We start from the raw sequence: 18,676 nt of genomic DNA, 5'->3' as shown, positions 1-18,676 counted from the left end.
TTATTATTAAACTTTGTCATTTAAGTTTCGTACAAAGTATTTTTATTTCTATAGAGACATCATTACTGTGAGTTTTAAGTGTAAGTGGATTGGATCGTGAGCAATAACTAGAGAAACTTACAAACATTCCCCAGTGTGAAATTCGAGTAATTGCAGGAATAAAAAGGACCTTAATTTGTACGCCCAACCCGAATTGCTTATTTACAAAGGACTTTTTCGTGACAAGAATTACTTTAGGGAAGCCAAAAATTAATTTTTAGAGACATTAAGTGAACTTATTCAAAGTGGGGAAAGACCTCCTCCGGGAGCTTATGATTTATAATTTTAATAGTTGTGGTTATCTATTTGAAATGTGTTTTAAGAATGGCATAATATTGGCATGTATGAAATAAGTAAGTTAGCCTGACTTCCTAAAAAATGATCTATCGACATTGCAGGCTTTCGGTAAAAAAAACTGAGCTGTGCAATTAGAGCAATACTTTACAAATTTAGGAGAATACCAGGTCTTAGTTCGTAGGACCTATAGGAAGGACAAAAATAATAGACTATCAACACCTTAATTAAATAAACATTGAGTGAAAATGTCCAATATAAATTTTTGATGTATTGACTCTCCATTTTTAAATAAAATCATTTTAAAATCAATTTTCAACCAGCCACTTTGTGTTTTTTCAGTTTTCGATCTTTTGACACTCACATGTAAAACGAGTTACATTTTAAAGTTAAAAAATCATAACCCTTGCACGGCTTAATTGTCTGCGGAATGAAATTTTGATGAAATTTGCTTTAAGGAAAAAAGACCCCTATGACCTTTATGGACATAGCCAAAAAGTCCCATGCACACCATCAGGACTATAAAAAAACATTTATGAAAATGTGTGTTTTTTCAAGCTACATTCTTCATCAATCATTTATGCTTGAAAAAGTAAAACAAAAATGAAACACATTACTTGTTCTGAATAATTTTTGTTTTTTCATTTTTAAATAATTTAGTTCTTTTGTTTTACATAATATAACAACATTATGCTTTTGATATGTCACATTAAATGATATTGTTTTTTTTATATAAAATAATATTGCTCTTTTATGTTGACTTTTTTTTACAAAATATTATTTTGTTTCCAAGGTAAATGTGTATGAGTATAAATATTTAAAATTTGTTATTTTGTTTGTATGAATTTTGATTGAGTAAATGAAACATATTCTTGACTTCTTTTGAATAAATAAAAGTTGAAATAAATTTGATTTATGAAAGGGTTTATGAAAACAATGAATCTTTAAAAGTGTTTACTTTATGGATTTATAGATGCAAAATAAGAAAACCAAACCAGGTCCTTAGTCTAGACTCGTAAAATTGCCACAATATAAAACAAAAGTGCCGGATGAATATATATTTTGATTATGAATTTTGTTACGGTCACGTACGTTTTAATCCCAAAGAGTAGAGTTTTTCTTCTTATTTTTTAATTTACGACTCTTTAGATATTCAGAAAGTAAAAACATTTGAATAGAAGCTTATGAATACCTATGTAGATTACTAGGTTTTAAAAATGTAAATAAATCAAATTGATTCTGGTGTGATTTTAATATTTTTAAGGGTTAATTTAATTTATTTTTCAAATATAAGCTCATGGTTAAGATCGTAGAAAAATTTAAAACAAATAAATCCTTTCTCGAAATTTCTACAAAAGTTCGTGAAATCACAATTCTTTTAAGCTGTAAATGAACAAACATATAAATAACAATCTCATAACTAAATGCCTAAGGACATTTTCCTCTGTTCTTTCATGTTGGTGGTTTTACATGAAAATCAGGGCAAACGAAGGAAAAAGAAAGCAAAATCGATGAAATAAAAAAGTGCGTATACGCCCAAGTTTCCCACATATGGATTTATTATCGTTTTAGAGGGAATAAAAATGAGTACAGATGTCATTTAGCTCCGGTTCATTAAAAAGCAATCAAGCAATTTCTTGAACAGTTAAGCCAAAAAAAATCTATTGAGAATCTTTCATTACGGAAACAGTACACGTGCATGAAAATGGTGACAAAAACAGAAAAGATTATTATAACAGCACGTGTGAGGCTCGTCAAATATGTTAAGTTTCTTAGAATCGATTAAGGACAAAAATCGGCATTTCACAGAGACATATTTTTCTACCTTGATAAAAGGAACTGCAGTAAACTCTTCCAGCGAACGTTTAGTGAATGAAATCAACTCTCTCGAGTTTAACACCAAAACCAATGTCTGTCTATTTAATTTGTAGCTTTAGATCCTAAAATATAAAATTCATGCTAAAACTGATGCCATGACGAAGATTTAAATCTCGGAGAGTTCAAATTTTATATTAAATCGTATGTGTAACACCAGAGTTGGAATTTCGATTGTATTTTTTTAATGATTTGTACAAATTCAGCAAGGGTAAGACAACGCTTGAAAAATGGACAAAATATACAGAAAATGTATAATGAATTTTAAATCAAGATACTTCAGAAAAAAAAATTAAAAATTAAAAATATTTGTAAGGATATGAACAATGTTTGTTTGCAAACCAACAATTAAGTTGAAACTTTACGAGCCATACTTAATCCATTATATTGATGTCAGCTTTTTACCCTTAGGCAGCTAATGGAAAAATGTCTAGAATTCAATACTCACACTCATCTGTTTATAGACCTTAAGGCCACCTACGAAAGCATAGCCAGGATAGAACTTTGCAAAACCATGAGAGAATTCAGCATCTCAAATAAATTGGCACGACTATGTAGGTTGACCATTACCAATATAACAAGCGAAGTTTAAAAAGACGGATTGATATCGGGACGAATCAATAACCGCACTGGACTTCGACAAAATGATGGTTTGGCCTGCGACCTCGTCAAACTGGCGTTAGAGATAACAACCCGTGAGCATCGTCCAGCCAGATACTGACCTACGCAGACGACATCAATATCATCGGAAGAAACAAACAAGCTGTACACGTTTATTTCATCTAATTCGAACAGGTGGCGGCATAAAATCTAGAAGAACAGTTGGTCAAACAATCAATGTTATCGGACAGCCCCCAACGACTAATTCATATGATTTTAGACATTGAAAAATATTGTGAGATTGGGTTAGGAATCTCAAACTTAAATATGAATAGCCATCTTTATAACAAGCTTCAATTGCCAAAAACAGCACTTAATAGCACGTATAAGACCTGTATGAGTAACAATAAACTCAGTTTAAGTACGAAGTATAAACTGTTCGAGGCAACTTCTAAAATCAGTTTTGTTTTATGTCGCTCAAGTTTGGAGTTTAGACTTACTACGATTTTTTCTGAAAAGAGAGCTTGAACTTCTATTTAGTTCCCCAAATTATATGCTTTCATTAGAAACGGGAATTTCTCCAATATTTATTTCTGAAGCTTCACTTCAATTATGTTTTAAGGGCTGCATCTCATCCAGAAAATCATTTATCAAAACAGTTTGTAACACATACAATCTCTTCAAAATTTGTGTTCTATAAAAACTGGTAACTTATATAGCAAGAAGATTCAATCTACAACTTAATGATTATGTCAACAATATGGAAGATTAGAAAGAAAATTTGAACATCTTCATAAGGAATCTTGACAAAAAACTGAGAGAGGAGTTTAATGACAAAGAACAATTATCACTCTGCAGACAATATTACTGAAGACTTAACTATTACTTAAATGAACTGAACTATTTTCGGGATGAAAAATGTATTTTCGACATATCAAGAATATTTGAAGCTAGAGGAGAGTTACTGAATTTTAATTTTAAGCCACACAGGGACGTATTCCATTTCGTAGCAGTATGCCCTATCTTGACGGAGTTCAGAAACGTCTTCTTTGACTGCACGACAATGACCTTGGAAAGAATAATAAGAGTTTTAAATGGAAGGAAGGATGGAAGATTCTGACCGCTTTTTGCAAGGAAGCTGCTAGTCACAGAGTTTCTTTTAATTTTGTTCACACTAAACCTAGCCCATGTTCTTTTATGTTATAATCATCATTATTATTTTTTGATAATTAATTTCTAAATAAGTTTTTTTTTTCTTTAAAATTTGTATAATTGTACGAAGTTTTAAAATGCGTTAACAAGATTTAGTTTAGTAAAATTGAAAGGTTTGTCATTTGTATTACTTTTAAATTGAATAAAGCAATTTATCTAATCTAAGAGCTAAATCAAGAAGCATGAATTTGAGTTAGTCTTCAAATCGAATCGGCTAACGATCGGGATAAATGGAGAGATTTGTTAAATGAGACCAGGGCCGGATCCCGGTTATTGAGCCGATGATGATGATGATTTCTGTCACCTATGGCTAAATAGTAAAATAAATTGTTTTGAATTAAGGCTTTATAACTATAAAAAAAAAAGAGAGACCAATTTTGGTCTTAAGCTTATACTAACTTCCCATACGAAGTTATTGTAATAGGTCCGATTTGTCAAACTGAAAATTTTGACATTTCTCGACGTTTCAAGGTCAATAGAGTCAAAATAAAAGATTTTTAGAAAGATGTCTGTGCGTGCGTGTGAACGTACGTTTGTACGTCCGTACGTCCGTACGTCTGTACGTCCGTACGTTCGCGACTTTTTTTTCGTCGTCCATAGCTCAAGAACCAAAAGAGATATCGACTTCAAATAAATTTTTGTATACAGATAATAAGGCAGAAAGATGCAGAAAGGGCTCTCAAGAAAATTGCGTGGGTGGCTTTTTTACCATAGCAGTTTGAAAAAAGGTGAACATTTTGATTAACCTTAAATATCTTACGAACCCAAAAACGCTAGAGACTTGAATTAAATTGTATATAATATATAGTAACGTGATACCAAACAGGTATATTTTTTGAAAAAAAATCCATTTAACGGTTTTTTTTTATAAATCAATAAAACTGAAAAAAAAAAATTTGTCACCTCCAAAATTTTACGACTGAAAAATGATTTTATCTCTAAAACTATTTTGTGCAATGAAGAATAATGTTTTTGACATCATCTGATAAAATTTTGAGAAGAATCTAATTGACAGTTTTTTTACAAAAAATAAAAACCTAAACAAAAAATGTATAAAAGTTGGTAAAAATTGATTTTCGACTCAAATATCTTTTCAAAACTTTGAGATATTGGCTTCAATTTACTTTTATCTTTCAAAAAATCTTGTTGTCAACATTCAGTTAAAGTTTGAAAAAATCGAATTGACATTTTTTTTACAAAAAGTAAAAACCTAAGAAAAAATTTATAAAAGTTGGTAAAAATTGATTTTCGACTCAAATATCTTTTCAAAACTTTGATATATTGGCTTTAATTTACTTTTATCTTTCAAAAAATCTTGTTGTCAACATTCAATTAAAGTTTGAAAAAAATCGAATTGACAGTTTTTTTACAAAAAGTAAAAACCTAAGAAAAAATTTATAAAAGTTGGTAAAAATTGATTTTCGACTCAAATAGCTTTTCAAAACTTAAAAATATTGGCTTCACAAATTTGGTAAAAATTGATACGAGTACATATAGACAAACTTTTAAGCAAAACAAATCGACAGACGGGATGGGAAGTTATCAGTGTGGGTCGCATCCCAGCCTCTTTTTTGAAATCGATATCTCTTCTGGTTCTTGAGCTATGGAAAAAACCTCGCGAACGTACGGACGTACGAACGTACTTACACACGCACGCACAGACATCTTTCTAAAAAAATTTTATTCTCTAGGGACCTTGAAACGTAGAGAAATGTCAAAATTTTCAATTTGACAAATCGGATCAATTACAATAATTTTCTATCTTAAGTTTAACATATGTTTTGCCAATTGGTAAGGAGGATTTCTTCGCTAAAAAAGGATATAGGTATATTTCAATTTCAATAAGATGAAAGTTTAATGTTAAGCATTGTACGCAGCTAAAGTGAAACGAATTTTTTCACCGGTCTCCAAGTGCAGAGCAAAATGAAAACGAAAACCACAACGGAAAAATATTTGTGGAGAGTTCTGTCAGCTATCAAAAACAATTGACAAGTTCTGACAGTCAGCTGCTGGTAAGCAAAATGAAAAATAATTCTATTTATCAACATTTTGTTGAGCAGTACTTCAGAGCCTCGCAACGGCTGAATTATTTTTGTGAAGGCTGTGTTCCAACTTTCAAATAGCTTCACTGGCTTTGACCAACGTACCCAGTTTCTTTTTTTATCCGAAGAGAAATCAATTTTTTTTCTCCGGTTTATTTTTTGGGAGTTAAAATTCATTGCTCGTCTTCATTACTTCTTGCACATCACCAATAACATCTTCAACATCCTGAGTTTCCGATTCAGAAATGTAATGTTGGAACACATTAGACAAATCCATTTTATTTTAAATTTTAAATCAAGTATAAACCAAAGTCAAAACACCGAAGTTCACGAGTAAACAATTATTTTTGTTAATAAAAAAAATAGAGGTCAAAATTTCGCAAGCAATTAATATGCCGGGCAATTAAATTGACAACAAAAAGTGTGGAGAATTGTACTAAGAAATCTAGTACAACTATCCACTAAAATGACACATTGTTCAGCAGCGTACTGAAAAACGAAAAGCAGAGCGAAATTATTCATTTGTGATTTCGTCATGACATTTTTGTATGGGAATTTTCGTTTCGCATCAGCAGCGTACTAGGCTTTAGCAAAAAATGTCTTCCTTGAATTTAATTGACAAAAAAAAAACAAAATGTTTACTTAATATTGAGACATTACTCATTAAATTTGCTTTAGTTATTAAATTTAAAAAAATTGGCTTCTATTGGCAACCTAAGAGTAAAAAGTTTTTTCACAAGGATTTTTAACATTTTTCTGAAGATCTAAAAATGTTGAGAAAAGCAGAGCGAAATTATTCATTTGTGATTTCGTCATGACATTTTTGTATGGGAATTTTCGTTTCGCATCAGCAGCGTACTAGGCTTTAGCAAAAAATGTCTTCCTTGAATTTAATTGACAAAAAAAAAAACAAAATGTTTACTTAATATTGAGACATTACTCATTAAATTTGCTTTAGTTATTAAATTTAAAAAAATTGGTTTCTATTGGCAACCTAAGAGTAAAAAGTTTTTTCACAAGGATTTTTAACATTTTTCTGAAAATCTAAAAATGTTCAGGCATCTCTCAAGAACGGACATATAATTGACATTTCCTTAATATTTTGTATAAGAAAGTGAAATGTCTTTGTACTTCACATCGCTTAAATATTCGTTTTATATTTTAAATTCCTTTACATATATGTAATCGGCTTATCTTCACATTCATCGCTTGGCTTGCAGTTGAATACCTTATTCATCCTCTTAAATTATAAAGGAATACTTTTGATAGAAAATCACATACATAGATTCATATATAGGGTTCAAGAACCCAAAAATGTTTTAAAAGAATTTCGTGTGCATTCTTAACTCAAAGAAATATTTTCTCTAAGAAGGCAAAGACGCAAATCATCATCGGCAGGCTTTAATATTTTTCCTCCTTGATTTTTTAGCTAGATGGGCGTGAAGATGTGATGGAGATTTTCTTTCTTGTTTTTTTTTATTTTGTAAGAGTTTTATAGCCCAATAAAGTTTTGTGTGGGTTTTTGAACAATTAAATTTCTACAACCAACAAAAAGAATCGATTGATCTATTTCTATGTGGTAACGTATTTATGCTTCGTGGGTATATTTGCAGAATATATATATAAAATATTCTATTTGCATTAGGTTTACGTATGTCATTGAATTTTTTACTCAATTTACATTTTCCTAAGAATTTATTTGAAGAATTTAAATGTTGAAATTTATCCTTTAAGAAGTAGGAACAATGAACTTTTTTGATAATGGTTGAGGATATTGGGGCGTATGTGAAACCTTTTTTTTTTGTCTTTTCGTCTTTTTTGTTATATTTAATCAAAAAAGTTTAATAGAAATTTAAAACTGTAACAAAGAAGCCGATTGTTGATCTTTGAATATATTCAGACTCTTCTACGAGTATAATAAACTTTTAAGGAAAAAAGATTAGAATGATAGAAGTTAGAATATATTACGTTACTTTGAATTGAGTTTCTTTGTTTTGGTTTCACAAACAAAAAACAAGTACAAATCAACGTTAATTTTCACCAAAAAAGTTTTCTTTGTGTGTAGGTTTAAAATACATTGGAAATATATAGACTGAACTTTCAAAATTTGTTTTAGGAATTTTGTAGAAGCGTGGTTTAAAAATTAGTTACATCAATGTGCTCGCCTACACAAAATTTTGAATAATATTTTAAAATTGTTTCAATAAAAGTAGTTTTTTATTAGTTTCGTTTATTAAAAAATAAAAAAAATAGAGACAAAATAAAAAATGTGTTAGTTGATACATGAAACAAAATTATTTTTGTGATTTATTTCTAAGAAATTATTTAAATTTATAGATTTCGTTCTTGGAATTTTGTTATGTATACGATCAAAATAAATTCATTTTTTATATTTTTACATTTACTCTTAAGTTTATGGAACATAAATTTGTATACAAAACACTATAGTTTATATAAAATACTCAATCATTTGTGGTGGGCTGTTAGTCGTAGTTTGTTGTTTTCTATGAATAAAACACCTAATATAATATTTGTGGAGTTGAATTGGAAACATAAACCTTTTATTTAGTTTTAGTTTTTTAATTGGAATTTTGCAGAATCCTAAAATATCAATTTGCATGAGGTTTTGGTAACTATGACTCCCTGCAGCTAATAGCCAAAGAGCTAAATACTTTACACTAAACGCATGATTGTTGTTTGATAGCATAATACTTAGTTAAAAACTAGAATTTTTGGCATATAATTTTGTATATTTTTATGTTGGTATTTTTGGGAAATTCTAGTGTTTTTTATGAAACACAGGTTCATATAGAAGCCAATCATTCTTAACTTTCATGCTCAAGAAATTGTAGCTTTTATAAGATATCAATCCCAGAATCATGCACGCACATGGCAACTGTCAACTGTCAATTAATGGACGATATTATTAAGAAATCAAGTGATTTTTAATTGATACAATAAATATCAAAACTATGCATGATAAATTTGTTGGTTAAATGTTAATTTGATATTTATTAAGAATCAATTCCAACTGATTTAGAATCTGGCTATCAAAAAACATAGATTTATAGTTATCTCTGATCTTTGAAGTCAAAAGGACCAAGTTATAGGACTTACTTTCCCAAGCCGTATAAAGGTAAAGAATACTGATCGACAGAATTTGTTCAATGGTTTAGAAATAGTTTCGACAGTATTCGTGTAGTTTAAAGCACATAACTAAATAACATTTAATTTGAAAGATAAATGATCCAATATTTTAACACATATGTATATCTTGACACAGTTTTAAAATACCTTTTATATTATATCCTCAATTATTTATAGAGCAACAAAAAAGATCCATATATAAGAACCTACTATTTAAAAAAGACTCTAAAGCAGATCAGACCTGTTCTGTTAAACGTTCAATTTAATTTTGATTTTATCGACATCGGTCAAAATTTGTTAAGAACTTGATTAAAAAGAGGCTCGAGTTGGTGCCTATCTGTCGATATTTCAACACAAATTGTATGACAAAAAAGGTAATAACAAAATTAAGTGTGAAATAGAAAATTCCTTGTTTTCATAAAACTGGGGTCGGAAACCATTTTTAACTTCCCAAAAAAAATATATACATTTCTCGACGTATCAAGGTCCCTATAGAGTCGAAATAAAAGATTTTTAGAAAGATGTCTGTGCGTGCGTGCATACGTACGTTCGTTTTTTTTGTCGGCCATAGCCCAAGAACCAGTTGAGATATGGACTTCAAATAAATTTTGTTTTACAGATAATAAGGCAGAAAGATGCAGAAAGGGCTCTCAAGAAAATTGCGTGGGTGTTCTTTTACCGTAGCAGTTTAAAAAAAGGTAAACATTTTGGTTAACCCTAAATATCTTATGAACCAAAAACGCTAGAGGCTTAAATTAAATTTTATATTATATATTGTACCGTGATACCAAACAAATATATTTTTAGAAACAAATCCAATCAATGGTTTTTTTTTCAAATCAAAAAAGCTGAACAAAAAATATATCACCTATAAATTTTTTTACGACTGAAATATGATTTCATCTCCAAAACAATTTTATGCAACGAAGAATAACGTTTTTGATATCAGGTAAGATTTTGAGAAAAATCGAATTGACAATTTTTAATAAAAATTTTAAATAAAATAAAAACCTAAAAAAAGAATATTATTCAAAGTTGGTAATAATTGATTTTCGACTCAAATATCTTTTCAAAACCTTCAAATATGGGAGTTTAATAAATTTTTTCTCATGAGAAATATTGAATTTAACATTTAGTAAAATTTTGAGAAAAATAGAATTGATGGTTTAAAAAAAAAATTAAACTTGAAAAAAAATTATTAAAAAATGATTTTCGACTCAAATATTTTTTTCAAAAATTTAAGGCATAGGCTTCAAATTAATTTTATTTTATAAAAAATATTGTTTTCAACATTCAATAATTTTTTTTTTTAAAAATCTAGCAGTCAGTTTTTCATAAAAAACTAAAATCTACAAAAAATAGTGAAAATTGATGTTCGGTTATTGCGAAATTTGAACACAAAGCAATTATGCAACAGTAAACGTTTGGTCATAAAAAAATCAACGGAAATATTCTGGAAACAATAATTTTAATTTAGTTCTTGAGAAAACTTAAAACCCAAAAAGCTGGGGTGGAAACGGCTAAGGCGATTGTTGACTATCAATTTTTTGATTGGCAAATTGACTATCATTTTCATTCCGTCTGAGTAAGATGATTCAACTCAATTCAATTCGATTGAACAATTTCAGATTCAAATTTTCAAAATTCGTTCTTGCTTTGGTGAAATTTTAAATTGATTCTTATAAAATATCTAAATAAAAGTTTCAAATTGGCTGATTTTGAATAAAATTCTTACTTTTCTTGCTTTTTTTCGAATGTCGTAAGATCAAATTCGATCATTTTGATTGCCATTTATCAACAATCACCTTAGCCGATTCCATCCCTGGGATGCTATCCACACTGTTAAGTTTTAACTCCGTGGTCGATTAAGCTTGCTAAAAAGGTTTGTAGGTTTTCATGTTTTGTTTAAAAATTTTTAGTTGAATTATTTTAAAAAAATAACTGAAAATTATCTACAATATTTTTCAAAATATATTTTTCTTAACTAAATTTGTATTCCAAACCTAATGTTTACTAATTGAAGAAGCAGTTCTTTGAAGCTTTTACTTCAGATTGGATTTTCCAATTATTCACTAGATTTTTGTAGATTTTAATTTTTATAAACATTTTGCCACATGTCAAAAACGTTATTCTTCTTTGCATAAGATTATTTCTTGTTTTTTGTTTGCAAAATATACGAGGTGACAGTTATTATTTTGTCAGTTTTTATGATTTAGAAAAAACCATTATTTGATTTTAATTAAAAATTATGTTGGTTTTGTATCACGTCACTCTATAACATGCAAAATTTCATTCAAGTCGCTAACCTTATTGATTCTTGAGATATTTAGGGTTAACCAAAAGTTGATTAAACTGCTATGGCAAAAAATAACCGACGAAATACACTCACTCACAGACATATCCCTAAAAGTATTTTAATTTTAGACTCAAGGGACCTTGAAATGTTAAGAAATGTAAAATTTGCAATTCGAAAAATCGGATCAATTACAATAACTTCCTATTAAAAGTTAAAAAGTTCTTTTGTAAGCTTGTGTAAAATGGCTTAAATTTCTAAGGAAACCCAAGACTTTATTCAAGAGACAACATAAAAGATCAAGAGGTAAGAACTTACTAGTTAATAGCAGATCAGTCATGTTCTTCTTAAAGTTCACGTTAAATTCATTGAAGTTGGTAAAAATAGTTTAAAAATTAAATTAACGAAATGGATGTTTCTACGAATTCATATATCACTATTAATTAATATTACCATTATATATATTTTTCGAAATTATATTCTAAGATCAAAGAGTATTCTCAGAAATATGTATGAATCAAGTTTCCCAAACAAATTTGTCGTTTGATGTGACAACTTTTTAAGAAATAAAAGATTTTTTATTGCACAATTAAAAAAACAGAAACCTTAAATATATAAACTGGCCAAAAATTATAATTCTCAATTTGTATACTATCAAATAAATTGTTCTTACTTGGAGATTCTTAAAATGGTTCAAGTGAGTCTTGTTTCAAACTACGATATTCTTTGCTGCATCTGAAAAGGAATATAAACAAATATTTAATCAGAACAAATATTGTAAATAATTTTTAATACCTTTATAAAATAATCCAATTATCCTACTTAAGATAATGTTATGAAATTTTCATTAAAATTAAATCTTCCCACACAATTAATTATTTAAAATCTTTTTTATGCATCTTCGTATCCTCAAAAGAAGACACCAAAATCCCTATCAAGAGTATTGTATGAAGAAGCTACACCCTTATTTAATAAAAAAAAATTGTTCTGAAATTCTCAAATCTCTTTGAAGCTTTTAATCCGAATAATATGTATGAGATTTTCTTTCTTCAATAAGACAGTTCAGGAACATTTATTTTAATGAAATAAAAACAAAAATAGAAAAAAACAAGGCAAAGTTACTGTCAAGTAAAATCATAATGATTACAAAAAGTTTAAGCCGATTTTTTCGCAAATGATTTCAATATGCAATTTTTATTTTTCTGTATAACGAGATTACATTTTTGCACGGTCTAGACACAGGATTTGTTTGCGATGTGATAAACCTGTCGTCTTCAGTGAACTTTCATATAACTTCTTATGCAGTGTTAAATGACAAAATTATGCCAATTATATTACAAAAAAATAGTATCTTTCTTCACTTTCCTTAAAAATAAAAACACACTTTTATATATGACCTCTGTGAAGACTTTACCACACCTGCTCCTCCTTATTTTATGTTAACAGCTCATCTATTTGTTCAAATATAGACCCCTCTGAAATTGAACCTTGTGTAAATAAAAATATATAGACAAAATTGCTCTTTTACCTCCGGTCATTACGTATAGGTCAAAGGTAAACACACATTAAGGCACCATCATCAAAACAACAACAAAAAAATACAGAAAATCTGGTGCTGAAGTGTCCAGCTTCCATATACCTACGAGACATGACGAGGACGGGTATGACAACACCTGGAATCGACCATTTGTTGTACAAATAAATACATTTACATTAAACTTAACACCTGAAATCTTTATTTCCCTTGTTGCTGATTGAGTGAAATCAGAAATCATCCCCTCGTAATGGGACGGAAATAAGGATTCGTGTCAATAATAAATCAGAGGACAGAAGGCATTAGTGGACCAAAAACGGAACTTACTGGCTGGCTGGCCTGCCAGTGGTGGTGGCACAAAATATTCTTTCGAGGTCATAGAGTAAGGCGAGAGAGAGAATTTGGGGAAAGGGGCCCTTTATCTGTTTGAAAAGTTGTGTAGGTGTTAAGATTATTTAAGTCTTTCAAATGTTTTTTTTTTCACTTTTAGCTAAATTATATTACAAGCTTGATTTATAGAATAAAAATAATAAGTAAGTTAGTTGAAAATTGTCACTGTCGTCTGTAAAGCAAAATTTGAAAATCTAAATGAGAATCAGAGTATAATGGCTGAATCACATACACGCTTCAGCTTCGGCTTCGCCTGACGTTTACGAGTTCAGCCATAGGAATTCAATGCATGCTATCACAATGTAGCTTCGACCTCACGTTTTGTTTGACAATCGTAAGAAAAAGAATGTAATGTAACGTAATGGGACTCCAAACGGAAGCTCTAGTTCAATTTTCTGAACATTTGCTTTGTCTGACAGCTCATCAGCAGTAAAAAAATGTCAACAAACAATATATTTGCTCTTTGGAGGGATGAAATAATAGAAATGTCATTCAAAGCAACCTCGAAGCAAGCCTAACGTAACGCAGACGAAGCCGAAGCTGAAGCGTGTATGTGTTTCAGCCATAAATGACAATTTAAAAAATAGGCTTAAGAAATTTTACTTCTGAGAAGAAAAAAACTAGCAACTTTCATGATCTAATTTGAGAGTTGGCTGGTTTAAAATTTGAAAGTTAATAAAAAATATGAAAAAATTGTCAGTTTCCTTGGTAAAAATTTTTTAAAATGATGAGAAATGACCAATTCAAAGCATAATGGCATTTAAACGGCTTGATCTTAGAAGACCAGTGTGTTTTGTGCAGACGAATAATTCAGGCTGAGTTAGTTATTTAATAACTTTCTTCACAACAATTGGAGAATTGAAATCAATATTCCGACTAGACACTGTTCAATCACCACATAAAGAAGTTTCTTGAAAAACGAAAGCTGCTTGATCTCCGGTAGTATTGTTTTTGTAGTAAAGGCCATCTGGCAATTTTATGGTTTATCTAACCAACCAACGTGATATATTTGTACATTGTTTTCAAAGAAGTAAGATAATTGCAATTAATGTTCAAAAGCTTTTGATAGATATTAAGAAGTCCAGCTCCTTTATCAAAAATGCCTTCTTTTGGTATAGACAAAACTCTTCCTCGTTAAATTAGAGATTACCTTTCTTAACGTTAAATAAATCCATTTAATTGTTTCGCTGAGAACAGAACCATCCTCTTGTCGTGTTTTTTCTAGATTCATACCCTATCTTTCGCATGTGAGGAGCAGTATTTTACAAGTTCATTAAAGCTAGATTTCAACAGCGTATAGCCTTTAAGTTATTTCCGAGTGCCGCTGCCTTTGAGCAATTTTACCATTTTCTAGTAGTCATTATGTGTATTATGGTTTGGGCTATAGAGGCCCTAAAAAGAACTCATCCGCCACTATTTGTGACACAAACGGTGTACAAGAAACACCTTCATATGAGGCTTCTTCCTGAATAATACATCAAAGTCAAGTTAAATCTGTTCAATGATTGCGTACACCAAGGACAACCTAGGAGATGAAAAATATAAACGAGAATTTGACAAATTATTTATTCAAAAAAAGAAAATGTTATTCCTGGGTTAAATATAGGTCAAAGCAAACACTCTCCGGTGAGGGCGGCGCACGGTGTGGGTAATGATTTCTAGCCATAAGCTATAAGAGAAAAACTTACGTAGGTACCTTCACTTTGCATGAGATTATTGTCGAACAACAATTTCCAATTACTAAGCAAATTTGTGCGTTCACAGTTTACACATAATTCCGAAGAGAGTGTAAACCTAGACGTAGATATTATAATTTATGCATGTAGGTGGCGCTCTGCCCTAGATATACTCCTATCAACGGTATGTTTCCTATATTCCTACATTTATTTACATTTTAGTGCTAAGCTAGCACCCTGAAGGACGGAGAGGTAATTAATCTCAATCGTATTGCCAAATATATCGAACGCCATTTTAATTAATTTATAGACCCATGGGAAGTGTTAAATACGAACAATTTACTTATATAGTAACTATAGTATATATAGAAGTTAGAATAGTAGTTTTGGATGGGATTTTGGAATTGGAATTGGATATACTTGGACGTAGACGCGAAACACACCGCGCCGCGTTGCGCTACCAGCCGCGAACATAAAACGATAAAGGGACCTAGAGAGTGTTTTTGATAAATTTTAGGGAATGATTTCGTTGTTGGTGGTTTAATGGGTTGTAAACATGCTTTGGGTATTAAACCAGCTATAAACAAAGTTAGTTAGATCATAGACAGGAGGTAGGTAATTGCTCTGGTTTTGATGGTTTGTAGCGGGTTGCAAATGTTTTAGCGATAATTACAGTTAACTGTACTGTTAACGAAATAAACTTCGTACCTAATTAATTATTTTTTGATTTTTGGTATGAATTAGAATTCGGAATTTATGGATCTTATACAAAGGCCTTAGAAAAGTAATTAATTAATCAGAAATTCTTAAATGTGCGTTTGGACTTTCTAATTAAAAATGTGCATAGAACAAAGAAAAGAAAATTCAAAGAATAATGTTGATTTCTTACAGACGTAAATGTGCTTTATACATATATCACTCTTAAGTCATTTTAGCCGAGTCAAATTGCTCAAACCAAAAAATTGCTGGTATCTTTAAGAGTTAAGTAAAATAGATAAATATTTTACCATTTGCAATAGATTCTAAGCACACAAAAATGAGGGCCTACGCCAAACTGCATTGCAGTTTGTATCTTTTAAGAAAAATCGAAGTAAAAATTTTGTTAACAAAAATTTAAAAATTATCAATTTTACCAATTCGGATATATGCATTTTACCAATTTTAAATAACTTGGCAACAATTAAATATACAGGCTAATCTTATCAAATTGAAAAATAGTTTTAAACGTTTGGTTAAATTAAATATCTTAGAAAACACTACAGACAATTGGTAAAAACTGATTTTCCACTGAAGGTTTTAATTTCAAAAATATTTCATTCTATTACAAATACTGTTGTAAGCTTTAAGTTTTATTTAGGGAAAATACATTCTATCCTATTCCCAAAATTTATATTTAAAGCAATTTTTCACATTTTTAATTAAAATTATTATTTTAAGTCGTTATTTCTGCTTGTTCTAAAAAATATGAACTCTTAAAAAGTGTAACTTAAATCAATAACGCGAATGCAACGCTTAACCTGAGAACTTCAAATTGTACTGAGATGCAGAATTTTGAAAAATAACGAACAATGATATTTAGTGCTTTGGACTGACACGCTAGAGGTCTTGAGTTCAAACTATCGAACGTTTTTTTCACGCTTACTGCCTCTTGCGAGGAATCGACAAATTCTCCAAGAGTAATTATTGTAATTAAAAGTGTTTTCTCAAACAAGGCGTTTGGAAACAGCTTAAAATTGTAGGTCCCCTCTATCCTGACAGTATAACTTGCACAAATAAAATGGTTGAGAGTTGTAACTGATTAGGCCTTAGTTCTTAAAGGACTGTTGAGGAACCTTATCTATTTATTTTATATTTAACGTTAAAATCACGAAACAATTTTTAACTTAGCGTAGGAAGTTATTGTAATGGGTCCGATTTTTCAAATTAAAAATTTTGACATTTATCTACGTTTCAAGGTCCCTAGAGTCGAAATAAAAGTTTTTAGAAAGATGTCGTGCGTGCGTGTGTGCGAACGTTCGTATGTCCGTACGTTCGCGACGTTTTTTCGTCGTCCATAGCTCAAGAACCAGAAGAGATATCGACTTCAAATACATTTTGTTATACAGACAATAAGGCAGAAAGATGCAAAAAGGGCATCTTACAAAAATAAAAACACACAATAAAACATTACTCAAAGTTGGTAAAAATTGAAGTTTCGACTCAAATATTTTTTTTAAAGTTTCAGATTAAGGCTACCAGCTAAATTCAGTAAGATTTCGAGAAAAATCAAATTGTCAGTTATTTTTACAAAAAATAAAAACTTAAAAAAAAATTTACGAAAGTTGGTAAAAATTGATTTTCGACACAACTATCTTTTCAAAACTGTGAAATATTGTCTTTAAATTATTTTTTTCTTTTAAAAATATTATTGTCAACATTAAGTAAAATTATGAGAAAAATCTTACAGAGAGATTTCTTACAAACAATAAAAAAAAAACAATACTTAAACTTGGTAAACATTTACATTTTGAGTCAAATAAATTTTCAAAAATTAAAAATATTGTCTTCAAACTTTTTTTATTTTACAGAAAATATTGTTTTCGATATTCAGCAGTAGTTGTTTTTATAAAAATCCAACAGCCCTTTTTTCATAAAAACATAAAATCTACAAAAAAAAGGAACGCAAATTTAGTAACAATTGATCGGTTCTTGATATCTCTAAAACTAATTTCATTCATCCCATTTGTCAAAATTTAAGAAATGCCGGTTAAATTGGTAAACATTTGTTTCGACCAAAAATCTATTCAACAAAACTAGATTTGGAAACCAAACTATTTTTTTATAAGCAAAATATTGTTGGTAATTTTAAAATTTTAACGAATAATTCAACTGACAACTTTTTTAACTCAACACGAAAACCTACAAACTTTTAAGTAAGACAAATCGACAGACGCGATGGGAAGTTATCAGTGTGGGCAGCAACTTTTTTTAAGAATAATTCAACTAACAACTTTTTTAACTCAACACGAAAACCTAAAAACTTTAGAATCCTAGCCTTTTGTTCGATTAATTTTGTCTAGATGTGTATAGTTTAACTCTTTACCGTAGTCATAACGATTAGAAGAAAAAGCATTTAAGACTTTACGTACGTAAAATAAACGATATATGTATGTAAATAAAATACCACAACTAGAGCATCATGTAGGTGAAGCCAAACCAATAAGGTGTAACAGTTTATTATTTTTAATTGAATTTAAGGTCATTGTTAAACTCATATTAATGTATACTATTTCTTAAAATATAAATGATTTCTAGGACAAATTAAATTCTTGAAATTCCAGATACCTTATTCAAAAAAACTTAACCAAAAATGTTGTAGGTACAAAAACCGTAGAAAGTGCTTTACCAAATTAAAAGAAGCAACAATAACAAAATGTACTCAGGTTTATTACTAATTAAAAAGTATTATTACAAATATTTGTGTAGGATGTCAGATGTGATATAAAGTTAAAAAATTCTCTATAAATTTAAAAATTCAATTGAATTTGATTTTATGAATTCATCCTTTTTGAATTTTATTAAAATCTAAATTCAA

The 18,676-nt window shown here is 29.5% G+C and overlaps 1 protein-coding gene across 1 annotated transcript in view; it reads right to left on the bottom strand.

The window, feature by feature from the left end:
• Positions 1 to 12,586, bottom strand: part of LOC129947391 (sex peptide receptor) — a 138,952-nt gene extending 126,366 nt beyond the window's left edge. Inside the window, exons 1-2 of the mRNA XM_056057925.1 lie at positions 12,298 to 12,586; positions 12,176 to 12,237 (exon numbers count right to left, since the gene is read on the bottom strand). The gene's annotated coding sequence lies outside the window, so the exon portion shown is untranslated. The remainder of the gene's footprint in view (positions 1 to 12,175; positions 12,238 to 12,297) is intronic.
• Between the last annotated feature and the right edge of the window lie 6,090 nt (positions 12,587 to 18,676).

The sequence above is a fragment of the Eupeodes corollae genome, chromosome 2, assembly GCF_945859685.1.
Source record: "Eupeodes corollae chromosome 2, idEupCoro1.1, whole genome shotgun sequence".
In the NCBI taxonomy this organism is placed as follows: Eukaryota; Metazoa; Arthropoda; class Insecta; order Diptera; family Syrphidae; genus Eupeodes; species Eupeodes corollae.
Note: the sequence above shows the minus strand (reverse complement) of the source record. Positions and strands in the feature narration are given on the sequence as shown.